Source organism: Balaenoptera physalus, assembly GCF_965194825.1.
Source record: "Balaenoptera physalus genome assembly, chromosome: 18".
Taxonomy (NCBI): Eukaryota; Metazoa; Chordata; class Mammalia; order Artiodactyla; family Balaenopteridae; genus Balaenoptera; species Balaenoptera physalus.
In genome coordinates this window covers 80167855-80189823 of record NC_138899.1, presented here as the reverse complement: position 1 = coordinate 80189823, position 21969 = coordinate 80167855, and the positions used below count along the sequence as shown (strand labels likewise).

At 48.0% G+C, this 21969-nt stretch overlaps 1 long non-coding RNA gene across 3 annotated transcripts in view; it reads left to right on the top strand.

Moving 5' to 3' along the window:
- Positions 1 to 6508: 6508 nt before the first annotated feature.
- LOC309647638 overlaps positions 6509 to 21969 on the top strand; it is a 478548-nt gene continuing 463087 nt past the window's right edge. For all 3 annotated transcript variants that reach the window (XR_014256209.1, XR_014256210.1, XR_014256211.1), the window contains exon 1: positions 6509 to 16636. This is a non-coding gene — a long non-coding RNA (uncharacterized lncRNA). The remainder of the gene's footprint in view (positions 16637 to 21969) is intronic.

Below are 21969 nucleotides of genomic sequence, written 5' to 3'. Positions count from 1 at the left end.
CGGGAAATGCCAAGTTTTGGTTTATGCACCTGATGGTCTGTGGTTCTCATGCTGGGATTTCCTTGTCCTTTTTTTTTTTTTTAAACTTGTGCTGGGAAGGGGAATTTGAGCCTTTAAGTCTTGGTTAAATTTAAGCGTAGTTATTTTATCTGGTAGCAGGGGTGTGGCTATTACCTCAGTTACTCTTTCCATTAAGGCCGAGTGTCCAGGACTGGACACTGGATGACGGTGCAGGACCCATTGCAGCTTCTGTTCATGACGTGGGGTGTTAACTATGTTACCAGACACTTAGCTTTCATACTTTGCATCTACGTCAGCTGCTGTAGCCTACTTGCGGAAGATCCTTCATTCCAGCGGTGTTGAAAATGGAGTGCTTTTGTCTGCATCAGGCAGGGGAACAGCGTCCGGGGAAAGCTGCTGATGGGTTGGAGCTCTCATTCGCTTCCTCAAACCTCCTGCTGCCCCATTTTATTTAGAATACTAATAACTAAGTAGTTATTTTTCCAAGGAGAAGAGTTCTGCTTCTTTTGTCCTTAACCAAAATAGGGACCAGTTGCTGAAAGTTGTATTGGTATTTGCACATGCCCAGCTTTCGAACTCAATGTTATGGTAAAAAAAAAAAAAGAAAAAGTGAGACAAACAGCCTTTTAAAGCAAACACGACCATTGTAAGCCACTTGACTTTGATAATTTCTTCTTTTTCCGTATAGCCTTGACCTTGGCTGAGACAGCATGATTTACAACATGAGTGAACGTCTAGAGGGCAGAAACTATGTCATACATGTTCTGAGCTTGCCACTTCCTGTTCTAAGATATAAATCATGTAACATTTGTAGTTAATTAGGATGTTTAGGTATATGATTAGTTGCTTTGTATAACTAGTTTTTAGAATATGTTTATAGAATGTATCTTTGCTATATTTTGATTTTAAAATTATCCTTTAAAAATTAATTTATAAACAAAAGTAATACATGTACAAGGTCTAAAAAACAGTGCACATTGGGACCTATAAAAAGAAGCAGTGGTCCTGGGCCCATCCTTCCTCATCCTTTGTCCCTTTACTCAGGCCCGACTTCTTTTATCTCTTCTAGCTGTTTCTTCTGTTAGTTATGGCCAGTCCCTAAATATTGGTTTATACTGTTATTTCTCTAGTCTGATGGGACAGATGAGGAGTTACCTATCCTCATCAGCATTTCTCCCAATATCTCGATACAGTCAACCCACATTTTGAGTCCCTTCATTGCTGGATTACTCTGTCACTGTAGGGAGTGTAAGTATAGCTTGATTTCTTGTTGCATTAAGTGCTGGGAGTATGTCAGCTTCTAACTGGGCACTCAGCCCCGGGACAAGTTACATACCTTTTAGGGACAGTGGAAAATGAAAATGCAGCACCCCTTGTTTAAAAAGTATTATGAATATCATGGTGATGACAGAGAGCGTTAGACCAAGCTTGGGGCCCTTCTGGTGGGGTCTCTGTGGGGCTGCAGGGGTGGCACATCCTGACGTTGCTTCTCTTTCCCTTCAGCTCTCTTTCTTCCCTTAACTTCTGTCATTTCTTTCTTACTTTTAAAATATCAAGAGTAATAACAGTTTTGTCCTGTAACCATATATATCTCATCCATTCATTCTCTATAGTTTAAGTATCCAAGTAGAAAAATAATATATGGTTTATTGTTGTGACTATGCAAATATTATTCATTGCAGAACCAAGTAAACCAAGTATTTTCTTTCTTGTACATCCTTTTGTTTTTCCTGGAGTTTATAATTGCTTTTACTTTTGTCTTGTCCTTTTGCTGTATCACATTCTCAGTTGTAACCAAGTTTGCCCAGTCTGTCTAATCAGCTGTTCAATCTGTCTTTCCCCAGAGGCCTCTTCCAGTCCTGAACAAAGGGCCTCCCTCCTCTCTCTGGACTTAACTCTCTCCAGGCCTGTTGCCTGGCTGGTGTACTGGGACTTTTCTTTATTTCTTCCCTGGTTTAGTTTCACTGCTTCCTAGATTCTGAGATTTTATCCTTGGTTGATCCTTTGCTCTAGGCCCTCCTCAAATAGCTTTTTGATGTGAGTGCAGGAAGAAATTTCTGAGTCCTTCCAGTTCTGAAGATGTTGATAATTTATCCTCTCAATTTGCAGTTATGAATAGAGCTCTAGGTAGAAAGTAACTTCTCTCAGAGTTTTGAGAGGATCTCTGATTGTCACTGGCATCCACTGTTATTGATGAGAAGGCCACCTGATGCGTTTTGTTTTACACTGTGGTAGTTTTTTGTTTTACACTGTGGTTGATTTTTCTCCCTGAAGACAATTTCCTTGCATTCTTGGTATTCTGAATTTCACAATGTTGCCCCCAGGTGTGGCACAGGTGTGGGTCCTTTCTCACCCATTATTATGCTAGGCATGTGGGAGCATTTTAAACCTGGAGATTGCTATATTTTAATCTTTGGAAAATTCTCTTGAATACATTATTTGATAATTTCTTCCCCTTTGTTTTTCTCTTTTTGAAAGTTCTATTAATTGGATCTTGGACCTCTTGGACTAATTCTATATACTTCTTGAATATCATCTCAACTTTGTCTCTCCTTAAGAGACACAGTTCTCATTTTTAGGAGGTTTTCCCAATTTATCCTCCACTCTTTTTATTAATTTATCATGTTTTTCATCCCTAAAAGTTTCATTTTTCTCTAATTTTTCTACTCATTGCATTGTTTTTGCTTTATAAATATATACCATCTATAATGATTATACAAATTGGAGTATTCAAATTATTCCTGAATACTCCATAGTATTTTTTCCTATTTATCCTGGTATTTTTTTTTTTCCCATGATGGAGGCTTATGTGTTGGTGATTCCTGACTGACCTTTGAATTTTGAGGTGAGGCACTAAAAACCTGATGATGAGCTCTATATACTTAAATAGGGTTTGTGAATTGGTGGGGTTTGATTTAGGGTGATAGGTGGTGACAGTACTTTTTACTGGGACTTCTATATACTAGAATGTATATATAGGTCTTTCTTCTGTAGCAGTTAGATGTTTTAGGGTAAAGTGTTAGATTTTGGGTTTTTTTGCCTGGAGGTATTTTCCTGGTTGGAAATCGAAGTGTGTGGAATTGATGCCTTCTTACAATAACTTTCAATTACTTCCTCATTTTCTTCCCCAGAGCCCTCCCTGCCCCTCTGCTTTCCTGGCTTGGTTGCCCTGCTTCCTAGGCGCTGTCCATCGTGGCTCTGATACTTCTAGGTACCGAGTCTCTGGGGTTCCACCTGGAGGACAGCCCTCCTGAGCTCCCTGGAACCGTCCTGCTCCATCAGCTCTTCTCTGTAGCTTCTCCTGTAAATTCGCCGACCTCTCTTCCCCCCTCCTTCTCTGCATCATTGTTGGTTTATCACCACTTCATTTCTTTGCTGTCATTTAAGTGAGGTCTTGGAGGAGGAGGATGCTGTCTATATGCTCTGAGGAAGATTTGCCTTCATCTTTTCTTAAACCACCCGTGGCTTCTGTGTGTGCCGAGGACGGCAGTGCCCAGTGCGTACCAGCTGTGTACATGCAAACACCATCCATTCTTGTCACACCTGTCACTTGCAGAGTCGGAGAAAAACCAGTGTAAATTTTACATAGGAAAACCGTAGTTTTCTAAATACCCATGTGTGTGTCTCTGTATCTGTGTGTCTGTCTATGGTTACGTAGGTAGCCCCTCCTGCGGGGACATGGTTCAAATGTGCAGAGCCTGTTAACAGAGCTCAGAGAGGATGGGCATGTGGTCGCCTTGGGGATGGATTGGAGGAGCTTTTGTTCTTCTTCTTCTTAATCAGCAGAAGGTTTAAAAATTTTAAATTAAAAAAGTGGCTTTAGGCTGCTCCATATTCTCCAGGTCATCAGGCCTCATATCTTTTTGTTATTTTAAAACATACTTACGAACTGATTGAGATCCACCTTTATTCAATCATGTAAATAGATTGTTTGGTAAAGTTCATATTTTTTCTCTCCAGGGTTTGGGGCAAATACTGCAAAAGTAATGTGTAAAATGAAGGAATTGGTTAAGCTGCCAGCACATGCTTGTAGCACTTGTTATGTTATTACTGTAGCAGTTACACTGGTGATTTACACCCGCTTAACCACAGCTCCTTCTCGGGGGAGATCCTCCTAAGCATAAGTTTGGACACCAGCCTGGGAGGCGTCTCTCAGCTTTCAGAGACCTTGTTCACACCTCGCAGAGGCTTCTGTCTGTAGCGTTTCAGTACTTTTCAGGGAGAGATCTTTACATCCAAGGAAAGCAAAGTGGCCAGCAGCTCTTCACGGCCTCTCTCCACCTCTTTCCTGATTGCCTGGCAGACAGTGGTGACATTGGGCAAATATTTCTGAGCGTTTGGTGCACATATTGGGACACTGGTACACTAGCCTCATGGTGGGACCCTGAGGGAGGTGGCTGTGAATTTGGAAATGTGCGAACCACAGTAATGTCCATGGGCCCTTGGTCTGAATACTGAATGTGGAGAACAACAGGCCTATTGAATACTGAGTGGGAGAAAATGGAATTAATCTAGAGGAGTTTAATTTGGCTAATTAAAAGATCTGTTAGGGGTTGTAGCATGATTTGTTTATTTATTTTTATTAATTTTTTAAGCAAGCACATAGCACTAGCTAGGTGTCGGGCAGTATGCAGACGTCTCCTTGAATCATCATCGTTTGATATGATGTGTCCTGATCTACCATCTACAGAGGAGGAAACCAAGGCTCAGAGAGGCTACAGGACGGTTCCCTGGGGTCCTCCCGAGGTGGAGTTGAGCCTGTGGGTCTCAGGAGCCCCGTCGCTGCAGGACATCTTGCCTGCCCCACTGTCTCTGTCTGCGACCTTTGATTGACGTGCCCTTTTGCCTGGAGCACCCTCTTTTACTCGCTGAAATTCAGTTCCCCCGTTGAGTCCCAGCATCAACGCCAGCAGCACGACATCGGCCCACGTTGCAGAGCCTCAGTCATGGCTGTTTTCTACCTTTCTCTCTCCGGGAGAACCTCTCAGCTCCCAGCTTGGTGTTCCCTTCCTCCCTTGGGTTCCTGTTCCCTTGCGGGCACCGCTGTCTGGGTGTACGTCCGTGTCCCCCGCCGGCATGCAAGCCGTCTGAGATCATCAGCTGCGTTGACGTCCTTTCTCTCCCATCCCCACGGGCTGACATGGTGTCTGCTGCCTGTCGGACCCTGGGATCTTGAGGAGAATCCAGTGGGCCCACAATGAGGCAGGACTGGCCACCCAAGTGTGCGGTTGGTTTCTGACACTGTAGGATCACTTAATGTCTAGCTGTAGAGACATCATTCCTGCCTGGTTTTTTTTTTTTTTTTTTTTTTAAATCACTCAGTTTTCTGGGGAAGATAGAAGACTCCATAAAAACTACAAGATTGCTCAGAAAAAAAAAAGAATGTTTTCTAGGTTCTTAGATATTTGAAGGCAGGAACCATATGTTGCTCTCCAGGCCCCACTCAGCAGCTACACACTGCTTTGCAGTACAGTTTGGACCATTGAAGGCCTGTTGGGTGGCGAGCCAGGGGTGAAGACGTGCCTGTGTGGCGTGGAGCTGCCCTCCTCACGCTGACCTCCTGACTCTGGGATTCCTGAGGCTTTAACTAGAGTTCTTTCTTTTTCCCCCTCTTTTTATGTTTGCGTGAATTCTCTCCAGTGTTTCATCTTCACTTCCTGCAGCAATTTTCATTCTTCTCCTTTGCTGTAATTGCTGGGTATTAAAAGACTGTGTGACTGTGTTGTGAAACAAAATTGTATTGTATTGTATGAATATTCTTATCCTGGGGTTTTCCTTTTCTGTGATGATGTGAGAAATCTCTTTTTTACCGCCTGTGAAGTCTCTGAAGGGATTTTCGCAGCTAATTTGGGATAATAAAGGCATCCTTACTGTAATGCAGCTCTTCTTTTTAGGAATATGTATCTATATTTCAGTCACTTCCGTATAAATTTGCCTGAACTGAATGAAATTCCCTGCAGAAGGGCTTTAAAGCGTTAATGTGTTTGCATGCCTCTTCCCAGCCCTGCCACCACCCACCCATCCTCCCGGCGACCCTACAACTCAGCCTTGACGTGTGTCACACCAGACAGCTCCTTGGGTGCTCTGAGGCTTGTTCACTGTGGTAAAAATGAAAGAGACGGAGGAATTAGAGGTCAAAACACTGTCAAGGAGAATAGAAAACTGTTTGGCTTGAAGGTCGTCTTCTTTTTGACTGAGAGTGTAAAAGGCAGTGGGAACCAGAAGGGTGAGCAGTGCTTTACTTGGGTGATGCTTTGCTTGGCTGTTTGAAATAAATGTCCATTAAATGCACAAAACACGCCTGCCAGCCCCCTGGACACTGGCGGCCTCCTGTTTGTGTCCTTTACGAGAGAGGCACGTGGACTGACTGTGACGGGTCTTTGCCCAGCCCCACCCCCGCCACCCCCCCCCGCACCTGCTTCTGCTGCTTCCCCTGCTCCCACGCACACCCCCGCCCCAGGGACATCCCTGCCATCTTCAGGGCACTTTCCTTTTAAAGAAAATGATTTTTTTCCTTGTGTGATGGTTGGTTCTGTGTCAGCTTGGCTAGTCTGTGGCACCCAGTTGGTTGGTCGGGGCAAAGCATTTGAAAAAGAATAGATACATGTACGTGTATAACTGAATCACTTTGCTGTACGCCTGAAACTAACACAACACTGTTTATCAACTATACTCCAATATAAAATAAAAAGTTAAAAAAAAACACCTAGCCCAGGTATTTTACGATGTGACTGACATCTCACGTCAGTTGACTTTAAGTGAAGGAGATGGTCCTGGACAGTGTTGTCCGGCCTCATCAGTCAGTCCAAGGCCTGAAGAGCAAACACTGAGGTTTCCTGGAGAAGAAGGGCTGCAGCCTCCGGACCGGAGCATCTCCTCCTGCCTGAGTATCCAGCTGCCGGGCTTCCCTGCAGATTCCAGGCTTGTCCCATAAACGCACGATTGCATGAGCCAGTTCTTTAAGCTAACTCTCCCCCCTCTCTCTGAATATTTACGTCATCTGTATCTATATCTGTGTCTGTATCTGTATCCCTATTTGTTCTGTTTCTCTGGGGTCCCCTGATAACACCGTATTTCAGATGTCTAGACACACAGCCTCACTACTTGGATACCGTAGCAGGAAAGTGTTCTTCATCAGTGTGGGTTATACTTATCACTGAAGAATAATCTTTAAAGCTCTGAGTCAGCAGCATATTCACTGCCCCAGCTGGTCACAGAACTTCTCCCCCAGGTTGTCCCCTGCACACCTGGCCACGCTCTGTCACTTTCTCCTCAGCGGTTGTTCTGGGGGCCGCCCGCGTGCATAGCACTCTCTTCCTGTTTACTGTTCACGTTTCCTTGGCCCCGTTACAGAGACCAGAAAACAGGTGACCTTACAATTAGCGGGGTGAGGAAGGGGGATTGGCCATTTCCTTGCTGCTTCTACTTTTTGCCTGAGGGTTGTTTATTGCAGTGAATGGATTTGCAGAGTGAAAGTTTGAAAAACACGGAACATGTTCTCCAGGTGTCCTTCCTTTTAAATGAATATGTCCTAAGAAAATGTGAACCTTGCAGAATTGATCAGGGAGAACATACATTGTAGCTCCCCAGACGGGAAGTCTTGAGGGGGCCTGTCACGAGAGGTGGCCCTCCCTCCTGGTGAAGGCTGACTGGAGGAGGGGCTTCTGCACGGCCACATGGAAAGGGTCAGAAGGGCACCAGAAGACCAGGGCTGGGAGTGGGACGTTGGGGCTCAGAGGTGATGTACGCGTTGGTCAGACGGAGACGCTCAGGTCAGAAGGGGTTTCCTGGGCCAGCCTGGCCACTCTGCTGGAGCTGGTGGGGACAGAGCCTGGGGCTCTTAGACCCCGCTCAGCGCTCCGTCCAGATGGGACACTGAGGCTCATCAAGGCTTCCACTGAACAGCAAAGGAGATTTGGGGTAAATAGCTATGTTTTAAACATAAAGTTAATGAAAAATCAGATTTTATTTCAAGAAACTTTGTTTTCAGCTTCTCCGGCACACGCCTGGTCTACAAAGTGAGAGAGGCTTTCCGCCCCGCCCAAGAATTCTAGGCTTTTCTGGCTTATACGTCACTGTCACGTCACCTTTTAGTTACCTTCTTGGCCTTCTTGGCATACTTCTGAGCGCAAAACCGTTCTTTTCTCTCAACTTCTGTTCGTTTGCTTACATCTCGCCAGCAATCTTGTGACTGACTGAGTCTCTCTGAATTCCTGTCTGGAGAACAGGGACTGAGATTCATGACTTACTTCACTTCTCACGGAAGCTCTTCCCATCCTGTCGAGCTGAGTGAGTGTCGGCTTGGCTCATCCCCTTGAATGAGTGGTAGGAGTTTGGGGGTCAGAAAGCCTTGTCTTTCCCCCAGCCCCATCCTTTCCCAGTGGTGGAACCTTAGACAAACCAATTCTCAGCTTCTCAGTTTTCTTATCTGTAAAACAGGACAAACGTCTGTTGTGAAGATTCAGTAGGAAGACAGGTATAAAATAGGAGATGGTTAATTATTGGAGACTGTTATTATTCTTTATCACGGGCCATTGATTTGTTTTCCAGGCAAGAAAACCACATCCACATTATATCTGTTCTAAAGAATTTTTACCTCTTCTTCCTTTTACCTTTCTTCTCCCTTTGATTTCATAAGAACAAGTGCAGATAGAAAGCCAGAACTGCTTTAGTGTTGTTATATTATTGAGTCTGAGGAGAAAATCTTTTGGAACTTTAAATAAAATTAAATTTAAGGGTCTTTACCATTTGTGAGTGTCACCATGGAGACAAAAATGTGTGGTCACCATGGCGACCTTTATCAACATTCTCGTCTGAAATTCTTACATATAAAATTAGGCATGGCTGCCGCTATGAAAAGACAGAGTATAAATAAGTGAACTCTCGTGATGACAGTGCCTGCCCGATTTGGTGTCACGGCGCAGTTCTAAAAATGTCATTAATGGTAAGTTGACACCCTGTGGATTCTCACAGAGCCGACTTTTGGCTGTGCCCTTCTGCCTCTGAGCTGGCAGAACGTTCTTAGATGGGGTTGTTCCTTGTTTCGTCTTTAGTCTCCTGCCTCATTTGAGGCAGCCTTTCTGTGTCTTTGCTTTTTATGTCTGCCTCCGGTGCTTCCTGTGGCTTCCTTGAAGGATACTCCATGAGTTCCGTTGTGTTTGTAAAAGAAATAGATCACATGATTTTATAATACCTCTCATATACAGTTGATAGTAGTACTTTTGTTTTAGATCATTGCTTTCGAAAAGAGGTGAGCGTTCTTCTATAACATGCTGAGATGCATCTCATAACCTGCCACACGTTATGTGTCTAAAATGAATCTGTATTTAGAAGTAAATGATTCCCAAATGTGTGACAGGCCATTAGTTTATCCAAACGGCATAAAAATACCCACAGTGTGTACTAAAGTGGAGGCACCCAAGTTCATCAACTATTAGATTCCCTGGTGCAGGACGGTCTCCCAGGGGTGGGGATGGCCTCCTTCAGACTCAGGGAGAGTTGGTTGTGTTGATGGAGACCGTCCAGGGCAGGACAGTGAGTGACAACCAGCGGTAAGGAGACAGGGAGGGCGAGGGACGTGCAGGCTGAGCCCTGTTGGGCAGCTCTGGGGCGCATACTCACTTGTTTTCAGATCTTCCCTGCTTTCAGAATACTACCCCAGATTTGAATGAGATAGGAACCTCAGAACACTCTTAAATACAAACATTTTGTAATCAGGTTTAAAATTTCAAAACAGAGTGGGCAAGTCTTCAGGTACATCTTTTCAAACGTTTTCTGGCAGTTGTCAAAAGACGCTGTGTTTGAATGGAAAAATGAACTCTAGATTATTGGTTTTGTGAGTAAAATGACTGCCCAAACCCAGGATCCCCCAGAGGGATGATTGTAAGCTCTTTGTGGTGCACCCCGGAGGGAACGGCAGGCTTCCCCTCGTGGTACACTGATCAGACTCTGGGATTCTTCTGGCGGTGACATCTCTTTGCTGAACTGAATGCCTTCTGCAAATCCAAGGACATCTTGAGCCAAACCTGGTCCTTAGGGTCTGGGGATTGTTTCCCTGGGCAAAATGTTGACCTCTATTTCTAAGAAAAAAGTCTTTGAAAAACTCTTTGGACGTTGAAATAGCTCTACAAAATAACATTTTGGGGCTTTAAAGTATAAACTAACCAGAAACACATGAGTTCAGTTTCCCACAGATCACAGAGGGTTTTGCCTAAGAGAAAAATGCATGTCAAAACACATCTCGGGTAAACAGTTTAAGGTGGTAATCTGGTTGCACAAGTAGGTCAAGGACTGGGGAAGGTGACATGCAAATTTGCACCCAGGTGGAGCGTGGAGAGCATATCAGCATCAGCTCACAGCTGCCGGGAGACAGGACGCCAGCAACGTAGTGATGGGTGAGAGGGTGGCCCTCGGCTTCTCTGTCCTTCTACTGGCGGCTGAGCTATCTGGTGTGAGCCTTGATTTGGAATACTTACAGAGGAAATAAGACCGAATTACTGAATGTTCCAACGATAGATTTATCACGGCAGCGGATTTCTGCTGCTCTGCACTTACCCTGCTCGTTAACCTGTTGCTCGCCATGGTCACCTGCACCGGTGGGTTGATAAGAGGCACTGACAACCAGCACATGTGAGCAGAGCTTCTGAACTGCATCAGGATCCTGGAAAACACGGCCAGGGCTTAGAAATATCCTGTACTTGATATTCTTGGCGTTGTAATTTGTCTTACTTGTGAAGCAAGTTTTTTCTAAGGAAGGTCCTTGATGAAATGATCACAGCATGTGAATTAATAGAATCCAAATGAATTTATAAATGTATAAAGTGAGTATAAAAACATTCATTTGACTTGCATTTAGGTTGTGAGGTTTGTTGGGAATTTCTTGGAATCTTCTTGACTCCTGGGTGAGGGCTCTTCTGAGAAGCTGGAGGGGAAGGGAGGGATGGGTATTAAGTATCTTCTGTGCGTCATGCATTGTGCTTTTAAATGTGTCCTCTTTTAAATGCTCACAGGCGTCCTTTAAGAAGGCTGATTATCTTTATTATCTAAGTGGGTGAGGAAGCTGAGGCTGGAGACATTAAGGTCATTTGACCACAAGCAACAGTGATGATCACTGCTCCATTCTGCATTGAGCAGTGTCATCCAGGACTGGAAAATGCTCTGCTGGATCAATTTGTAGTTTATCACATTTGCAAGATTCACTGTCCCTCTTGTCCAAGGCTGACAGCTGGGACGGGAATTGAAGAGGCATAAATTAGAAGGCCAAAGACCAATCCTCGTTCCTAGTTAAAAAAAATTTAGAGAAACCCACAGACTTAAAAAATATTCCTTTATCACGTGAGCCCTGGTGTTGGTAAAAACGCTCGGAGTCTCAGGAAGCTTGGCTTGTGATCCACATAGCACCAGGGGCAGCCTGCACGAGTCAAGTCCCCAGTCTGCCTGTAACAGAATAAGTAACGTCATAACAAATAATAACAGAATGAGTAACGATGAAACAAGTAACATCATAACAAATAATTACAGAATAAGTAATGATGAAATAAGTAACGTCATAACAAATAATTATAGACTAAGTAACAATGAAATGAATAAAATGATAAAGGTAAATAAACTTTATGTACATGTTGACACTTAGGGAGAGGCATTTATGAGGATGATCTATTACTATGTAGTCAGTCACTGTTAGGGCACAGATGGTATCCTGAGTCGACAAAGCTTTTTCCCCGCCCAGTCCTCCAAGGAGGCTGGTCCAGTTGTCCTTCTGGTGCCCCGGTGGTGAGTGTGGTACTGTGTCCTTGGAGTCTGGCAGCAGTGACAGTGCAGCCTGTGCTCAGCGATGGAAATTTCTCCAAGTGCTGTTTTTAAGAGTCACCGTGAATTCATGCATTTGGTATGTGGCTGTTTGGGCAACAAGGAGCGTCTTTCCCTCACGTGATGGAAGCTGGAGCATTCGCTGGTTAATATTAACGACCTTCTCTAACCGAAGTGGGATGTGGTGGGTGGGGTCTGGGAACTCGTGGAAATCACAGGCCCTGTGCATGTTGAAAATCACAGAGAACTGGTCCTCTCGCTCATAGTCGTGGCCACAGAGAAGGGAGAGGTGGAGGTTCTGGCCCTCAACAGCTGCTTTCAGGCTCTGTGACCACACGTGATGCACCATATGCTGAAAAGGATGCTTCAGGATGATCTTCTCTTTTTCACCTTGAAATATTTGAGTTTCAGTATTTTTTTTAGGGGCCCAGGTTAGGTTCTTAAGGCTCAATTTGTCATTTTTTTTTTCAGAGTAAACAATGCTGTTGAATTGTATGAGAAAACAAGATGCTTAGAAGGAACTCTTTTCACTACTCAACTGATTTTTCAAAACCAAAATTCAGCCTTGGGCTTCTGTACCGGTTCCAGGAAGCAGTGGCAGGAGGCAGCAGAGCACGGTGGTTTCTGGACAGTGCCCTCGTCTGTGGTTCCTTTGGCCGTGCTGCTCTCTGGGACCAGCTTTTCGACCTAGTATTTTAAGGACTGAGGGCCCTGAAGGGGAGCACTGTTGTGGGGAGGACTTTCCCTTACTTTGCCGTCTGTTTTTCCAAGATACGTATCGGTATTTAAGGAGTCTAGTCATAATGCATAAATGTCATAGCTCTTGTACATTTAATTTATTCTCCTGAAGATGGGGCTTTGTATTCCCTCCCCCCTCCCCCTGAAGCGAGGTCTTAACCCTCTCAGATCTCAGAGTTCAGGAGACTTTTCCACGCGTCTTGTCTGAATCGACCGCTCTGCCTACTTCCGTGGTCAATTCTGGCTGCTCGTTTGCACAGGGGAGTGGGGGTGACCTCCTGCCCGGAGCGTGTAAATCACGTCTTTCAGCACTGGTTAGGTGAACATCTGGGGTGTGCTGGGCAGGTGCGTGGCACAGGTGGCCCTGGGGCTAGAGGGCTGGACAAAGCAGAGGGGTAGCCTACGGGGGTGCAGACATTGAACGTGCGATGGAAACCTTGATGACTGTTCGGACACGGAGGGCCGGGGGCTCCAGGACGTGGCCAGGACTGGCCGGGGGAGGGCTTGCCGAGGAAGAGGTGAGTGTTCTGAGGCTAAAGCAGCTGCCGGGTGAGGGGGGTGGTGGAGGCTCAGGGGCTGGAGAGGCAGGATGTGGCTGGGAGGCGCTGGGTGCGTCCTGGGGGCAGTGCACTCACGGGTGCCCTCCTGCTGAGGGTCAGCCCCCAAGAGCAGCAGTGCCCACTCCATACTTGCGGACAAGTGAGCTTCAGTTGGGGGCTTAATCAGTAGCTTATGGAACAGTTAGCTTCCAATCCAGGCACCAGAAAATTTGATCTGAAGTCTGTGTAATGATTATAATCCTGACGGTGGCAGCATTTTGAATCAGCTAATTCCTGGTTTTGAGGACAGTTGAGTGTATAGACTCAAATGTCTCAAGGTTTGAAAAGAGAATCTCAAAAGCCATTTGGCCCTCTCTCCACCCGATGTTAATATTATCATTTAGCACCTCCGGGGAGGTGGCACTTGTGGGACACGGTAAATGAGGGCAAACTTAGGGTCAGATACAAAGTCATGGGAAATTTCTGACTCTGGGGTTATGGGTTTGGGACAGAATGCCACAGGCATGGAGTTCTTTCTAAGCATATCCCGTCAGAGGGCACCTCTCTGGTGCGGTCAAATGCGCACGTGCGTAAGGTGTGTCTGCCAGGCTTCTTCACTGGAAGTGTGACTGTTTTCCCCTTTCTGCACTCTGTTCTTTGGAATCAAGTCACTAAGTCCAGCCCACATTCAAGAAGAGGGGAGTTAAGGTCCAGCCTTTTCTCTCCAGGGCCTTTCATATCCCAAGCCTTCCCCCCAACTCCAATATCTTATAAATCGTTAGGAGAGAAAGCTACTCCCTCATGGGCTGGATGAGTCATTCTATCTATCTATCTGTCTGTCTATCATCTATATCTATTGTCTATCATCTATCTATTATCTGTCATTTGTCTATCTGTTATCTATCATCTATTATTGATCTATAGCTATCATTTATTTATTATTATTGATCTCTATCATTTATTGGTCTATCATTATTATCTATCTGTGAAACAAGAATAACAGAGCAGTTTGGGACAGCTAATAAGAGTCTAGGAACATTATGTTCTGAAAAGAAAATCACTGAGGCCGAGCAGTCCAAGAGTCCTTCACGTTAATCAGGAAGAGTGCGTAAAGATTTCTCTTCCAATTTAATCCTTTTGTGGACCCCGGCAGGAAACAGGCAAAGACTCATATGAGGACAGATTTCCCCACAGTCACTCACATGTTGTTTAGATTCACATTCTGCTCGGCACATTGGGTTTTTAATAAATATATAGGACAAGTTGTATTAATCAAATAAGAATTTCTTATTAGAAAGAACTTCTTTTCTCAATTGAATTTGGTTATAAAATATTTAAATAAAGCAAACAGAGAAGTACAGGCAAAAACATAACATTTTGCCCTATCTTTTTAAAAGGAAATAAAAATAGAGGTACAGTTGAATGCCCACCACAGTACTGGCCCAGCCTCTGGCTGTAATTTCTCACCCTTCCTCCAGAGGAAATCATTATCCTGAAGCAGGCATGTACTATTTACATCTGCGTTTTAGTACCTTCCCTGCAAAGCAAATCCTCTTTTCATCTCTGCTATGTAAGTATGTATAAAATTAAAATAATATATGGTATTTTGGGGGTATTTAAAAATCATGCAAACAGTATCCTACTGTACAGCTTATATTTAGCACTATTTTGCCTCTCATAATTATACATCTGAGACCTAGTCCTGTAGGTATGTGTAGAACTAGTTAATTCATTTTCTGTTTATGTTTATTTGTTTATTTTTTGTTATTTTGGGTAAACTTTATTTTTTTTTAAACTTTTTATTTTATGTTGGAGTATAGTTGAGTCACAATATTGTGTTAGTTTCTGGTGTACAACAAATTGATTCAGTTATATGTATACATGTATCTATTCTTTTTCAAATTCTTTTCCCAATTAGATTGTTACAGAATATTGAGCAGAGTTCCCTGTGCTATACAGTAGGTCCTTGTTATAGTTATCCATTTTAAATATAGCGAGTTAATTCATTTTAAATGTTCTCCATCTTGCTATTGTATGAATAAGTTAGAATTTATTTATCCATTCCCAATTGATTTTCCACTGTATCAAGGTATATTTAAGTTGTTTCCAGTATTTTCCCTATTAAAATGCTGCAAAAACCCATTCCTGTCCACATCTCCTTGTGCAGCATGCCTGGAACTTCTCCGGGGTGCGTCCCCAGCGCGGAGCTGGTGGTGGTCTGACGTCACGAGGTGTTGCCGGGCCGCTGCTCCGTGTGGCCACGCCGGTGGATGCTCCTGTCCTCTGACACACACAGGGGCGGGGGTCTCCCTGCCCCATGCTCCAGCCCTCACGGGGTGTTTCCAGACTTCAGATGTTTGCTTATGTGGAATTATGTTTTGCTTCATTTTTCATTTTCCTGATTACTAGTGATGTGATATATATATTTTCCCGACAATTTAGATTCCCTCTTCTGGGCGTTGTCTGTTGATATCTTTGCCTATTTTTATTTTCCCTCTTGACTTTTTCTTATTTGCTCGTGGGAGATATTTATATATAATGCATACTAAGCCTTTCTTGGCAATCTGTATCGTAAGTATCTTCACTCAGTGTGATTTTCCAATAGAGGACAAACCAAGCAGTTTGTGGAAAAAAGATTTTTTGCCTCATCAGGAGACTTGGGCGTTTGTTCTGGTTTGGCTACCAACTTGCTATTTGGCCTTGGGCGGGTCACGTAATTTTCCTGGACCTTGGCTTCCTTACCTCTAAAGTGGTATAATTTGATCCCAGAACCTCAGATCTCTTCTAGATACACAGTCATATCAGAGTTAAACAAAATTAAATGGAGGGAAAGCTCTTTCCATATTAAGGGGAAAGTCTGCATGCTGGAATATTTGAAAACAGATTAAATTTTTGCTGGTTTAAGAACATAGATAACTGGGATTATGTGGATAAAGTTGGCTAACAGGGACTTCCCTGGTGGCGCAGTGGTTAAGAATCCACCTGCCAATGCAGGGGACATGGGTTCGAGCCCTGGCCCGGGAAGATCCCACATGCTGAGGAGCAACGAAGCCCGTGTGCCGCAACTACTGAGCGTGTGCTCTAGAGCCTGTGATCCACAACTACAGAGCCCGCGTGCCACAACTACTGAGCCTACGCTCTAGATCCTTCGCGCCCCAGCTACTGAAGCCTGCGTGCCTAGAGCCTTTGCTCCATAACAAGAGAAGCCACCGCAATGAGAAGCCCGCGCACCGCAATGAAGAGCAGCTACCGCTCGCCGCAACTAGAGAAAGCCCGTGCGCATCAACGAAGACCCAATGCAGCCAAAAAAAAAAAAAAAAAAAAAAAGTTGGCTAACATTTGGATAACACTTCAGTTTTCAAGAGTACTTCCGCATACTTGATTTATTTCTCATAAACTTGACTTGCAGGATCTTGTTTTTGTCGTCAAATATGGCATCACGCTTCAGGTGCCGGGCCAGGCAGCGTGTCTGTCCGCTCTGCCGCGGGACTCCCAGTGCCTCGAATGGGGCTGCGCGTGGAAGACTCGGGGTGAGTGGGTTGTCGAATGCCTGAGAGACGGGTGATCCGCTCATTGGTGTTAATAAACAACCCAGCACTTACCTGTCAAGGCAGTTCTGAAGAACGTTCTGCATTTCCCCTCTTAGGTGTCCTAGCATTCTGCCCAGTCTCGTTTACTCTCCTAGTAAAAGGATAACGTTGGTTTTCTTAAAATGTACCTGTAGAGTCTGAATTAATGAATTTTTATTATGACTCAGAGTGAGAATTGTTTTAATTTGTTGATGCTTTTATATTTTGTAAAGGGCATGACAGTGGTCATAATGATTAACAAAATCACTTATTACTTTTCTTCCCTTTGGCCCAAAAAAGCAGCTAGAGACACACACTCTCTTTAATAAGCATATCCATCTCATACCATGGCTGTGACAATGAGCTTCATTTTAGGAAAATGAGTGTGAGTTTATTTTGTCTCCTCACGGCTGCTCTGGTGCTTGACCTGGAACAGAAGCCACCTGTCACCGCCATCAGCTCTCTGGTTCGTGCGGCTCGTCTGTGAGGCTGTTGGGCTCCTCCAGGACCAGGGCTTGTTGGGCGTGCTCGGTGTTCCGTGTGCCTGTAGTGGAGCCTGGGATCGTCTGTCTGCTGACACGTCCTGCTGTTCCTTACGAGGTGCTGAGCGCAGGGGCGGGCAGGGCCTCCCTCATTCCTGCTGGATCCCCTGACCCCTCTGCCTCGTCCTCGGGAAGTCGGGCGCCCGGGCAGCCCTGGCGCGGGTGTCTGTGACCACAAGACGCACCTCCATCGCTGCCTGAGAGAACTCAGTTTTCCCCAGGAAGGAGGGAAAGGTGCTTTTCCTTCCCCATTTCTAGATTCTCTCTCCTTTGGGTTTTTTCCCACGAGAGAACACTCTGCCGGTCATATTGAGGAAATGTTTCCCGGGCATCGGGAGAGGGGCCCTGGACTGGGTTAGTGGGTCAGGGACGCCCCGGGGAGAGATGCCGAAACAGAGCAGCAACTGGAGGAACCGTCCGGATGCTGAACCGAGCTGCCCGAGGAGCAAATCCCCATCTCTGGCTCCTCGGGCACAGGCCAAGTCAGTACAATGACTGGGAGGCAGAATCAGGACCAGGAGAGAGGAGGGAGGCGGCCCAGGGGTGGCCTCTGTTGAGCCTTCTGGGCCCCTGGGCTCTCGGAAGGCTCGTGCGACGTCCACCCCGGCTGTCGGGGTCCCGGGTCACGGCTCCTCGGTGATGGCCACCTCCGCCTGCACGTGGCCAAGAGCCGTCTTCACCAGCGGGTCCCCCGGCTCCCGGCGGGGAGGGCCGGTAGAGGCGGCAGTCAGCCTGTGGAGGTGGGCTGAAATGCATTTAAGAAGTCACGGTCCAGTGAGCACGTTTCAGAAGGCCCTCGTACAGGAAATGTTTCCCTGTCAATGTGATAATTGCTGAGGGAATGTTTGGCATTGCCTAGAAATACCAGGAGCTCTAGCTTTACAGGGCAAGTCTAAGGCTTATAACAAGGTTAACTGAATGCGGGGAGGGCCTTGGGGCTTCACATAGATCACTGGCTTCGTGTATCTGAGTGACCTTTCCCTTGTTTTATGTTCATGCTCCGGGCAGAGACGGGCTGGCTGAGACCAGGGAACTAGGGGGCACAGCGAGCGCTCTTCCCTCTGGCGTTGTGAGTGGTCAGTGGGCTTTTTCCGCTGCAGGGGGCCAAGGACTAGGGAGAAGCCCTTGCAAGTGTCCTTACACGGGCTGGCCGGGCCTGGGCTCCGGGGGGCTCCGACTTCAGGAGGTAGGTTCGGGGCAGCCGGTCCTGTCCAAGGCGGGCAGGGCCCACGGCACCCCTCCAGCCCGGTTCCCTCCTCTCTGCCCTGCCCTTGCCTGTGTCCTCCGTGGCTCCCTGGCCCCTCTGACCCCTCCGTGCTGGGCTCCCAGCCACCTCGGCTCTAGCTCCACTGCACCCTGTAACAAGCCTCCAGAGGCCCCGGGGCAGAGCAGCTGAGGTGGGAGCCACGGCTGCCAGGGGGCGGCCCCTCCCGCAGTCTGGCGCCTCGCTCCTTCCCCTGCTGCTCTGCTCACGTCTCAGCCACCGCCGAGTCCCGTGAGTAAGCTCTTCCCCATGCCGCCGTCGCCCTGCCTTCTCTGCTCCCCCTGGGCCCGCAGCGCCCTCCCTATGGCCTGTCTGTCCTCTACGTGGCTTAGCTTTGACCATGGGCTTGCTCTCCTCAGAAGGGCTTCCTTGGCCCCTGCTGCCCCGTGACTGAGTCCCCAAGTCCTCAGGGCCCCGCGTCCAGGCTTGGGCCCGTGCCACTTCCAGCCCCAGCCCCGGGCCCCACCCTGTCCCAGGCCCTGAAGGTCTTCGCTTCTGTGCACGCTGCTGCCTCCCGGGATGGCCCTTGCTCCTCGGCTCGTTCCGCTGTGAGGTCCTGTTCACCCTGCTGGTTTACAGAAAGGAAGGTTCCTTCGTGGAACTTGTTTGCCGCCCTGAAACTCTGGAAGGGACGCCTCCTCTCCTCCTTTCTGTAAGGCTCCTCCACCCACACGCGTCCCTACCCCCTGCCCTGTTCGGTCACCTGCGGGGACACAGGGGAATGCAGCGTGGGGCGCCTGCTCTCAAGGAGCTCACCCAATGGCTGTATCAGAACTTGGCTTCTCCAAGTCCATTTTTAGAACCTTTTGTCTCAATGGAATGAGAAAAAGTAAAAATAGCCCAAGCAGGCATTTCAGAGGTGTCTTAAATTATTCTCCACTAGTTTTTCTTCGTATGGTGTGAATATCTTTAGCTTCTGTAGAGGGACAAAGAAAAGAAAAGAAAATTTCTGGCGGCCGTGAGTTCTATTTATACCCAGTGGTACATTATATTTCCATAGAAATAGCTCGGGAGGCTGGAAGCCTGTTTTCGTGGAAACGCAGCTCTTCTTGCGGCTGTTGACTGCCTTTCTGTGCATCAGCAGAGGGGGGTGGGAGGGACGCTTCCCCTCCCCCCGGGCATCCCCTGAAGCCGCCACATCTTGCCCGCCCCCCATGCTGGCTTCTTGGAGAAATGACCAACGTGACCAGGCTCAGGCCTGTGACAGTCAACAGCACACACGTGGTGACAGGGCCTCGAGAGGTGACACCTGTGTCGCTGTGCTGTGTTCTGCCACCACATGGGGCCTGTCCCCCTCCACTCCAGCACCGCCTGCCTTTGGCCTCGAGAGCCTGGCGGGAGTTCGAAGGTCGCCTCTCTGTTTTCTCATGGAACCGTTTCCCCCTGTTTGTTCCGTGATGGTGCTTTGGGCAACAAAATACAAAATATCAACTCAGAGTGAATGGACTCCTTTCTGACGGAAACGTAGTGAGAGTTTCTGCTGGACGGAGGAGGAGGGGCGCAGGGTGGGCCTGCGGTTTTGCAGCCTGAACAGGGACAGGACTGGCTTCCGTTCCGTAGGAGCAGGGGGGCAGCGGAGCCTGGCCAGCCACGTCCCAGGAGCAGGGCAGGGCTCACCCGACGCAGGCCGTTTGGCGGGCTTAGCTTCCCGTCATTCCTGCTGTGAAGATAGCTGCTGGTGTTCATTGTACGGTGGTTTCACCTCTTTCCTCCTCTCCCCTCCTGATCACTTCCTGGCGGGGCTGGGAGTTGGAGGGGACCATGGCTGGGGACCACCGCCAGCTTCTGTGGAGCCATATGATGCCATTCGGCGTAACTATTTCTTATTCAGGATGAAAGGTTCTGGAAAGGATAAAAAGTGAGCAGGTGGTCTATGGTTTCAAGCAGGACCGAGGCCTGGACTGAGGGGAGATGTGCTGCGTCCCGAGAGAGGTTGAGAAAGTCTTTGTTCAGGAGCAGGAGGGCCGGAGTGGGCTTCCTGGAGGAGCGGCTCCTGAGGGGGGCCTCGCCGGCTGCCGGGACGAATGAGCCCAGGGAAAGGGGTAAAAGAGGCCAGCAGGGGCAGGAAGGGATGGCCGTGTTCAGGGGATGGGCTGGTGTCATGCTGATGCCGCACGGGAGTGTCTCGGCTGCAATCTTGTTGCAGTCAGTGCACGAGCCAGATCCTGCGATGCCCGCCCTGCTGAGGCCGCCTCAGGCCTCCGCCCCCTCCCTCCTTCCCCCATGAGCCCAGGGAGACAGGAGGTGCTTCCTAAGGCGCGATTCTGCTCTAGAGTTTTTGGATTCCAAAGGACAGGAGTCAGCTAGGGGCTCCGTCCAGTGGTCTATGCACGTAGTCGAAGAGTCTGCTTGCACTGGGCAGGGGATGGAAGGGAGGGGAGATGGGACAGAGGGGGCTCGGGGACGGTGGGTGCGGGAGCAGAGGGAGATGGGGTGACCAGGGTGGATTCCAAGCCCGGCTGCCTGGGGAGACGGTGGTGCAGGGGGCTCAGAGAAGGAGCTGGTTTTGTGGGAGGGTGAACCCAGCCTCAGACACGCTGCTTTGGGCCCAGGTGGACGCGGCTCCCAGGGTGTCACAGGTGCTTCAGGAGGACGGTCAGGCTGCAGGGGAAGGCCTGCAGCGTCTGTGCGCATGGTGTGTTGGGGCCCTGGAGGAGGGTGGAGAGGGAAGAGCAGAGACGGGGGGAGAGGGAGGGAGGGGCCGGGGCCGAGGGGGACCCTCAGTGGTGTCAGGTGCCGCCTCCAAGGAGACGGGGCCCGGTGGGGGGTTCAGAGGAGATAGAAAAGACCCCCAAGGGTGATGGGGTCCCAGATGGTTTTCTTCTTATATTAGATCTGGGGTCACTGAGATTCAGGGAAAGCCGAGAGAGAGAGAAAGGGAGGGAAGAGATGGAGAGAGAGAAGAAACCAGTGCTGTGAGACGCAGGCAGAGATGAGTGTCGGAACCCTCAGGAGACCTTCTTGTCCTCATTTTACAGTTCTTCTGACATCTCGGGGGTCCTGGTGTCCCCAGTGGTGATGAAGGTCTCTGCTTGGGTATCCTGTACTGAGAGCAGACAAGGTGAGGTTTAGGAGTAGCCTCAACTTGCTCCCCAAGAGAGACAGGATGCGGGCTCAGAGCTCCCTGGCGTCGGGGGTCGGGTACCGGGAACGGTCATCAATGAGAGAAGAAAGCCCCAAACTCAGCAAACCCCAGGGCAACCTTTGACTGTCTGGCCACGTAACCAAACCGCTGACAGCAGCGTCCCAGCAGTGCTTCGTTTTGTTTTCAGGGCTAAGACGTGGGAAGCCACCGAAGTCAGCCCGAAGGTGAGGGCAGTGGAGCCCAGCCGTGCCCAGTCTCTGGCCTCTGGGCCTCGGCTCTGCGGCAGGTCGTGACGGGGGAGGCCTCCCAGGCCCACGGTGCCAGCGCGGGGTCCGCCTGGGCTCCTGGGCTCAGGCTCCGGGCTTGGGTTTCGGGAGTGGGGACCTCTGGTGGGTGGTTGGCA